At 35.5% G+C, this 8,226-nt stretch overlaps 1 long non-coding RNA gene across 1 annotated transcript; it reads right to left on the minus strand.

Moving 5' to 3' along the window:
• Positions 1 to 380: 380 nt before the first annotated feature.
• On the minus strand, positions 381 to 8,133 carry LOC107141349. The gene is made up of 3 exons (XR_001503423.2): positions 6,358 to 8,133; positions 1,768 to 1,923; positions 381 to 1,176 (listed from the first exon to the last, which is right to left on the minus strand). It is a non-coding gene; the product is annotated as an uncharacterized LOC107141349 (long non-coding RNA).
• Between the last annotated feature and the right edge of the window lie 93 nt (positions 8,134 to 8,226).

Below are 8,226 nucleotides of genomic sequence, written 5' to 3' on the forward strand. Positions count from 1 at the left end.
TTTAAGTAAGTGTACATGTAGTAGGTATACACATGAATATATATAATATATTATATATATACATATATATATATATGGGAGGCATGTATACACATGAATATGTACATGTGTAAAATCAAGTCCTAGTTTTTTATTTTGAAATATCATACTCATAATTCATAATTAAAATTTTACTCTGAAGAAATAAACTAATGCCAGAATCTCAAATACACATAAAAATAATGAGTGGTGTTTCCATCACAATAATGTAGACACAAGGATGCATTTCTGCAAATGTGAATCAACTAAATTAGAACTAAGGTCAAAAGATCTCATTGTTTCTTTATTTTTCTTTCTTTTACCTCACTACAGTGTGACGAAATAAAGTCAAATTCCAGAAGTATGACTATCAGGAAAGTTTTATTATCAACCTTTTGTGATGTCTCATTGTTAAATAGCTTCTAATGAGAAGTCCTTATTCATTATCCACATTCTATTTTATTAAAGATTGATTTTGAAAAAGGTTTCAGATTCTTATAACATTCCATCTTTGGTAATTTCACCTACACTTGACATTTTATTGAAAAGAAACTAATTTCAATTCTTGATGATTCACTGAGATCCTTATATCAAATATTCCTTTGTAGAAATTTGTTTATTATATGAACTCATGGCCCCATACCACCACCCACACTCAAACACACACACACAAATTAATAAGTAAATATGGTTCCCTGCATCCTCCTCTTTCCTCCTACTTCCACCAGACCAATGGGCAGGTTTGGCTAAAGAAGAAACTATAATATAATTACAGGGCTTACAATATTCATCTTCTGTGCTCCTATTTGATTTTCTTCCATCTTCCTGCCTCCTGCATCACCCATCCATTCTGACCTCCTTCCAAAAAGAGATTGTTATCTTTCTTCTATACATCTTTCCACTTAGCTAAATGAAGTACTCAGCACTTCAAAGTTATATGACATAGATTCCCACATTTTAAGTGGGAGCATTCAAAGAATAAAAAATGCAAACCCCAAATTTATTAGACCTCCAAATGTAGCTCTCAAGAAATGTGACTGAAACATTGCTGGTATAGTGTTCTGCCTTCCTGTCTGTTCATGGAGCTGACTCTTCCGGTATTGTCCTTAGCAGGAAGAATGGGACACCACAGCAGGGCCATCTTCCAATTTCCCCAGGCTGTGAATTAAAAATAGGACTATGTCATTCTTTTCAGGCTTCTCAAATGAAATAATATCTGCCAACCACAGTTTTATCTGTATATATCAAAAATTTACTTCCGTGACCTTTTAAAAAGATTCATGATTTAGATTAACAACCTTGAAAAATGTACATGCAATAATAATGCCTAACCCTAATGAGAACTGAGATAGGGTTATACTCTATCTTTTCAACAAATGATGGAAGTCCACCCTTGGGAAAAAGTACCCACAATGGTAATTTATGAACAGGTCTGAAATAAACACTAGGCTTTGCTGAGAATTGCAAAAGTTATTCAAGAGAGAATGCAAGGGCAAAATATAATTTCAATTTCAACCCAGTAAAGACTTTTGCATCTTTTAACATAAAAGTTATAGAAGATTCTGCCCCAGCAGACTATAACACAAGCAAAAATTTCTGAATAATTAAAGAAGAATATCTAGGATATTTGGGGTGTGCATTAACGGTTGGATTTGTTTCCGATGTAAAAGATTCTATGTTTATTTGCTTGTTTTTAGAAACAAGAACCTTCCAGAACATTTAAATCCTCCATTAGAAATATGTACTTACTTTGATTTTTACTGTTCTTTTCTTCATTCAATATTTTATAGAAAACTTTGGTGCTAAAAGCCAGTTTTATTCTATATGCCACAGTGCAGAATTCAGTACAATGCAGAACTGTTATGGATTATCCTTCTGAAAGTACAAAAGTACCAGGAAGATTCTCTAAAACAGAACCAAGAAGATTAGCTGGGTTTTTTTCATTTCAAAATCTGGGTATTTTCAAAGGCCTTGCAATTGAAACGCTTTTTAAGTCTTCTTGTAAACTGAATCAAAATGCTTCATATCTATATGTTGCTATTTCACAAAGGTACAGAGCAGACATCCTGGTCACCACTTCCTCCACCTGAATCTTTAAAGGTTTTATCTCCTGGCTCATTTTCTCTTCCTCCATAATTATTTCCTATAATTATGTCTATATATGTCTATCCATGGGTCTCAAACTTGCCTGTATAGAACCTCATAAGAAGTTTTTTAAATACCAGTACATAGGTTCCACATTTAGAAAGTCTAGTTTAATTTGTCTGAGATGGAACCTGGCCTTTGGTATATTTTTAAAAAGCTCTTCAGACAATTTGAATGTGCAGTCAGGATTGGAAGACTGAGGCAGACAATCCTCTGTACCTTGGACTCCCTTGTCCTAATCTTCCTCCTCAAAATACTTTGTTCTTCAACTCTTTTCAGTCACTCTTCCCTGGTTATACAAAGGCCTTAACATCATCCTCAGCCCTTCATGATGTCAATTTCAAGCATACCACTATCTCTACTAATCCTTTAGGAATTCTCTGAGCCCACTTTGATAGATACTTCATGGAATAGCTTTAAACCAAAATTCACCTCCTCAAGGTTTCACTGCCCATTGCCATGTCCACCTAGAGAGTGCCATGGCCCAAGACCTTAATCACTCTTCTGCAGATACCATATTCTCCTATCCCTCTGACCTTCCCTTGTCAACGTCTAGCAAAATCCCAACACTGGAAAAATCCAAGTTCTCCACATCCCCTGTACCTTGGTGTGGTTGGACAAAAACACAGGTATAGTGACTGGTCTAACTGTAACTTTTCGACCACAGATAACAAGTGAATTCAAAGATGTTTCTAGCAATCCAATCATATTGCCTTTTATTACACTGTCTATGGTCCTCAGTGACAATTTTATTCTTTTTATTTGTATTCAAATCTCTAATACCACTTTCATTTTCTTCTTGCTCAGATAATGGGCTTGCTTTTCACGTTATTAAGAAATTAGAAACCATCAGAAAATAAACTTCTACAAGTTTCCACCATGAAATCCACCAACCTACCTGCACTTGTATCTGTCTTCATATGTTATATTCTACCTCACCTACACATATTTTGCCTTCCCTTCTGTCATTCTAATTGAATTGCCTATGCTCTTATTTTAAATCAACACCTCTTTTTTTTCTGGATTCATTACCTTAAGTTCTATTCAAGACATCCTTACTGCAATTATTTCCTTTTTCTCTCAGATCTTCAATTTTTTCTCCTCCATTCTTATAAATACAGAAACATGCTAAATACCATCTGTCAAAAAGTTCTCTTGATCCTACATGCTCCCCGCTTCCACCCTCTACTTCTTTCCCTTCATAGCAAAACTCCATTCTTCCATTTATTAGCCAATAATCTTGGAGTCACTCTTAATCCCTTCTTTTTCTGATCCTAAATAATTCTGTTAGCTCATACTTCAAAATATACTCAGAGTCTTAAAATTTTCACTACCTCCACTATAGCTGTCCTGGTCCAAGCCATTGTCCTGGAATTTCACCATCCCTCCTAACTAGTCTCTAAGCCCTCTGACCTGGGCAATCTTTTCTCTGTCCCTTGGAGTAAAAGCCTCTACTAGCAACTCTCTCATTCAGAACCAAAGCCAGCCTCTTACAGGCTGTGGCCTATAAGACCCTCCCTCCATCAAATCCCTGATCATCACTTTCCCCTGATCACTGCTCAGCTTGCACAGGAACCAGGATCTCACTGAAGGGTCCTTGCATTTCCTTTTCCTTCAGCCTGAAAATCTCTTTTGCAAGGTCTGTCAAGCTCCCTCTCTCATCTCCTTCAGAACTCTCTTTAAATATCATTTTATTTTGAGATTTTCCTTTCTCATCCTTCATAACCCATCCCATTGGCTGTCAGATACAATCTATTGTTATAATACCTAGAATGCCATGTTATAGACTGTTTCTTGAATACAGTCAGTTCTGACCAAATATTTGCTAATGATTGTGTTTGCCTCTTTATTTCTTTCCCTCCCTACACTATCTTCTTAGTGCTGCCATCTGGTACTGTTCTTTGCACATAATAGATGCTTATCTTTTGACCTGAACTAAATTGAACCAAACTGAACTACAGTTTGTTTTCCTTGAGCATATACTTATAGGATAGTGAGGTGAGAGTAACCTAGAAACTGAGTATTTAGGGAAACTCATGGAGTTTAGCCAAGGACTTAGAGTTTTTAATTACTGGGAATGATATTTTAAAAAGACATAACAATATGTTGATTTTATATCTGTGAACAATGTTACGTTTTGTAACAAATACACTAGTCTCTTTTAGGTACATATTTTTAATGAGTACAAATTCAACATAATGTCATCTACTTATTTGATGGTTCATGGAAATGAAAAACATTGTTCACCCACTTTATCTGATTCTGTGTTTTGGTGATGACATTCTCTAAGAACTAAAACAGAGAAAGCAGAAGTCTTCCTGCTTTAGTTCTCAGAGAATTTCATCACTGAAACTCAGAAGCAAATAAAGCACATGATCAAAAAACATGGGTGTTACATAAGCTTATGCAAAGCTAATTTTGCTGTACTTTATGATTCAGAGTCTACCTTTCCAGTGAAAACACTGAGCCTTCTCCACTAAGGTCTTTAGCATCTGTTTCTTATCAGCAAGGTCCCTTCTCACAATATACTTTCTTAAGTGTTGATAAAAATTTCTTCAATCTAGTATTCTTCAGAGCTCTGGGAACTAAAATTGACTGTTTCAAATGGTCTCATTTTATTTTGGAATAGATAATCTGGCTTATATCTTTATTTAAATTTTTTGTCACTAAAATTGGAACCCCTCCTCTCAATAATGGCCACCATTTATTTGAGGGTACTAATATAATCCTCTCAACAATCTTACAGGCAGGTATTATCACTATTATTAGTTCCATATTACAAATAAGGAAATTCAGAAACAAAGAAGTTATCTCATGTATCCAAGGTTGCACAATTAGGGCTCAGATAATGAAGCTTCAGAAATATCACACTTACCACTATGAAATAGTTGCCCCTAGGTCCACCCCACCATCATGTATATGAGTAATGTATCCCAGGGCTTAATCAGGACCTGCACCTTTGATGCTTTAAAATATGGGCTGAGAGTAGCTATGGAAAGTCTCTTTTAGAAATACTAACTTCCTCTTTACCTGAATATCTGGGGAATTATTTTCACCTATTTTGTAGCAATACCAAAACTGGCTGAGCAATTGCTTTGTCCCTGATTCCAATCAGGTCCCCCAAAGATGTTCTTGAGATGGAGAAGCAGATCCCAAGTGAAATTGTGGTGTTGCATTCAAAGCTGAGTGAATAGAATAGCACTGTGTTTATAAACATAGGAAAAAAGATTGTAATCCTTGCCTTCTCTGGGAGTCCTTCAATGTATATGCTTAATGCATATAGTATCTAGAAATTTGCAATCTTAGTTGATATGCATGAGTCACTTTTCTCTCCATTTAATTATTCTTTCAAAATCATTTTCCAAATTATTATAACATTCCCTACTTCACTTTTTCACAAATAAGGAAATTCAGAGCTCATTTTTATTTTTAAAAGATGCCTAAATGGTGTTTTATTTCAGAAGATCCAAGACATTTTTTTTCCTTTAATGGATCTCTTTGGAGAAGAGACAAAAATTGTTCAGTATCATCATTGGAAACAACTGCAATCACCAATTTATCAATATTCCAAGAGATAACTAGGGTTGGTATGGGATGTTTCAGTGTACAAGATGCTAGAGCAATTATTTGCAAATGCATCTACTTAAAACTATACCATGAAGAAAGCTTGCTGAAAAAAGTTAAGAAACAGCAAGATAATTTTTCCTAGAATATTTGTTTCAAACAAGCATCTCCAGAAGAATAGAGTTGGGAGAAAGAATTTAATCAAAACCTATAACTAGAAAATACATATGTTTCAGTAGCAAAGAAAATCTCAAGATACAGTTCAATGCAAAAAACCATGTTATCAAATATGCAGAAAGTTTGACCTGAAATAATCTCTTCCTGGTCTACTAATTTTGCTTTTTACTTTCATCTTCATAGGAGATCAAATTGATAGTGAAATCTAAGACAGCCTTCTCTGTAATTAAAATTTTTTTCAGTGTCTCACATTTAACCTAAAGTTATTACTCTGATCAAGAATTATCCAGATAGCTGGGAGGTATATACCAAGAGTGCATAAAAGTACTGTGAATTGATATTTGTTAAGATTTATTACTCAGTTTCTTATTCTAACTCTCAAAGGTAAGTGTTAATCTGGTTTGGTGAAGGGAGAAGTGAATTTCATCAAAATCCACAGATATCAGCATTTACCTTGACCAGAAACATATCCAGAACATTTCAGGATTTAGCCGGTTACAGAAAGCAATGAGATGCTGCTGTCATTTTAAAAATCAAATGATTCCTTTCTTCTTAAAGGATGAAACATTTCAAAAATTGGAACTGAAGAAAGTTTGTACTTTATAGTACATGTGTCCAGAAATCTGTCAGATGTATAAAGCATATCAAAAAAAGCATTAAGACTTTGCTTCCATGAAGAATAACCAGTTCTTCCATCTTTTATATTCCACACTTCTAAGCCTGGTGTTCCTTAATGCAAAACAATTTTCAGCAATATTGTCTGGATCATGAAGTCCTGAATATAGTTAATAGCACAAGGCGACAGCAATGGAGGTGTTGAGAAGAAATGAATTATGTATATATGTCAAAAACAAAGCCATGGAATTTCCTGACCGAAGGAATATGAGGTAGGCTTGGCATGTAGCTGAGGGTAGAGTGTTTGCCTCACACGTATGAAGCCTCTCATGGGTTCAGCCCTCAGAACCAAAAAAAAAAAAGAAGAAGAAAATGAATAAGAAAAAATATGAGGTATGAATAAAAGAAAGGGCTCAAAAGTGATTGTAGGATTTTGTCCTAAGAACTTAGAAGGATGGAATTTACATCAACTGAAACAAAGAGAGCCACAAAATAAACTGGTTTAGATGGGCATAGCAGAACTTCCATTTTATGTATGTTGACTTTTAAATGTTTGTTAGACTGTTAAGGGGAAATGTGGAGGAGATAATTAAATCTGCAATATTTAGGCCTAAAAATTAGAAAGTTATCAGTATATGAATGACATTCAAATCCATAAGAGTATATGAAGTCATCAAGGAATTAAGTAGAGATGTTGAAAAGAAGAAGCCAAAGCACTGAAACCCTGGGCACTCTAACATGAAGTGTTCAAGAAAAACAGGAACACCCAGACGGTGATTCTAAGCAGACACAGTGTGTAAGATAGAGGGAAAGCCATGAGGCTGATAACTTGGAAGTCAGGTAAAGAATGAGTATGGTGCAGAAGTCAGCCAGAAAACAGAACTCTTTACTGTACTTGGCAATGTAAAAGTTAGTGATGACCTTGATCAGATTGAATGCAGGTTTCCAATCTCAGTTAAAAATTGCACTCTCTCCAGATAATCTTCCTTGATCTTCAAAATTGAGGCAAGTAATGTTCCTATGGGCTCCCATATTATTCTATACCCATATATCACATGTAACATATATTTCTGAAGAGGAAGAAGAAGAGGAGGAAGAAAAGTGCAGAAGTCACACAATTACTTTCAACTAGAATAAATGCTGATATTTTTTACTAGAATGAGTATCTCAATCTGTTTGGGCTGCTATCACAAATTGCCATAGCCTAGGTGACTTATAAACAACAGAATTTATTTTGTACAGTTATAAAGACTGGGAAGTCCAAGACTGAAGTGCAGGTAGATTTCATGTCTGGTGAAGAACAATTTCCTGATTCATAGACAGCAGTCTTGTCCCTGTGTCCTCACGTGATAGAGGGACAAGGGAGTTTTCTGGTATCTCTCTTATATGGGCCCTAATCTCATTCATGAGGGTTCTGCCTTCATGATCTAATTACTTCCCAAAGCCTTCACCTCCTAATAATAGGAAGTTATGTTCTAATGTGTGAATTTGGGGGAGAGATACAAACTGTCATTTAGAGCAATGTATTCATAAAGCTTTATCCTAAGAAACCAGCACTAAATTAGGAATTTCATAGCTATTTATCCTCAGCTGAAAGTTATCTTAAAGTTACCCTTTTCAGAGCCGCCCCCTCCCCCTGCGCTGGCAAGGTAGAGGGAACTGTGACCATCCACAGAGCAGGCCCAGCGACCTGCTGAGGGGCAGAGC

Source organism: Marmota marmota, unplaced genomic scaffold (assembly GCF_001458135.2).
Source record: "Marmota marmota marmota unplaced genomic scaffold, marMar, whole genome shotgun sequence".
Classification (NCBI taxonomy): domain Eukaryota; kingdom Metazoa; phylum Chordata; class Mammalia; order Rodentia; family Sciuridae; genus Marmota; species Marmota marmota.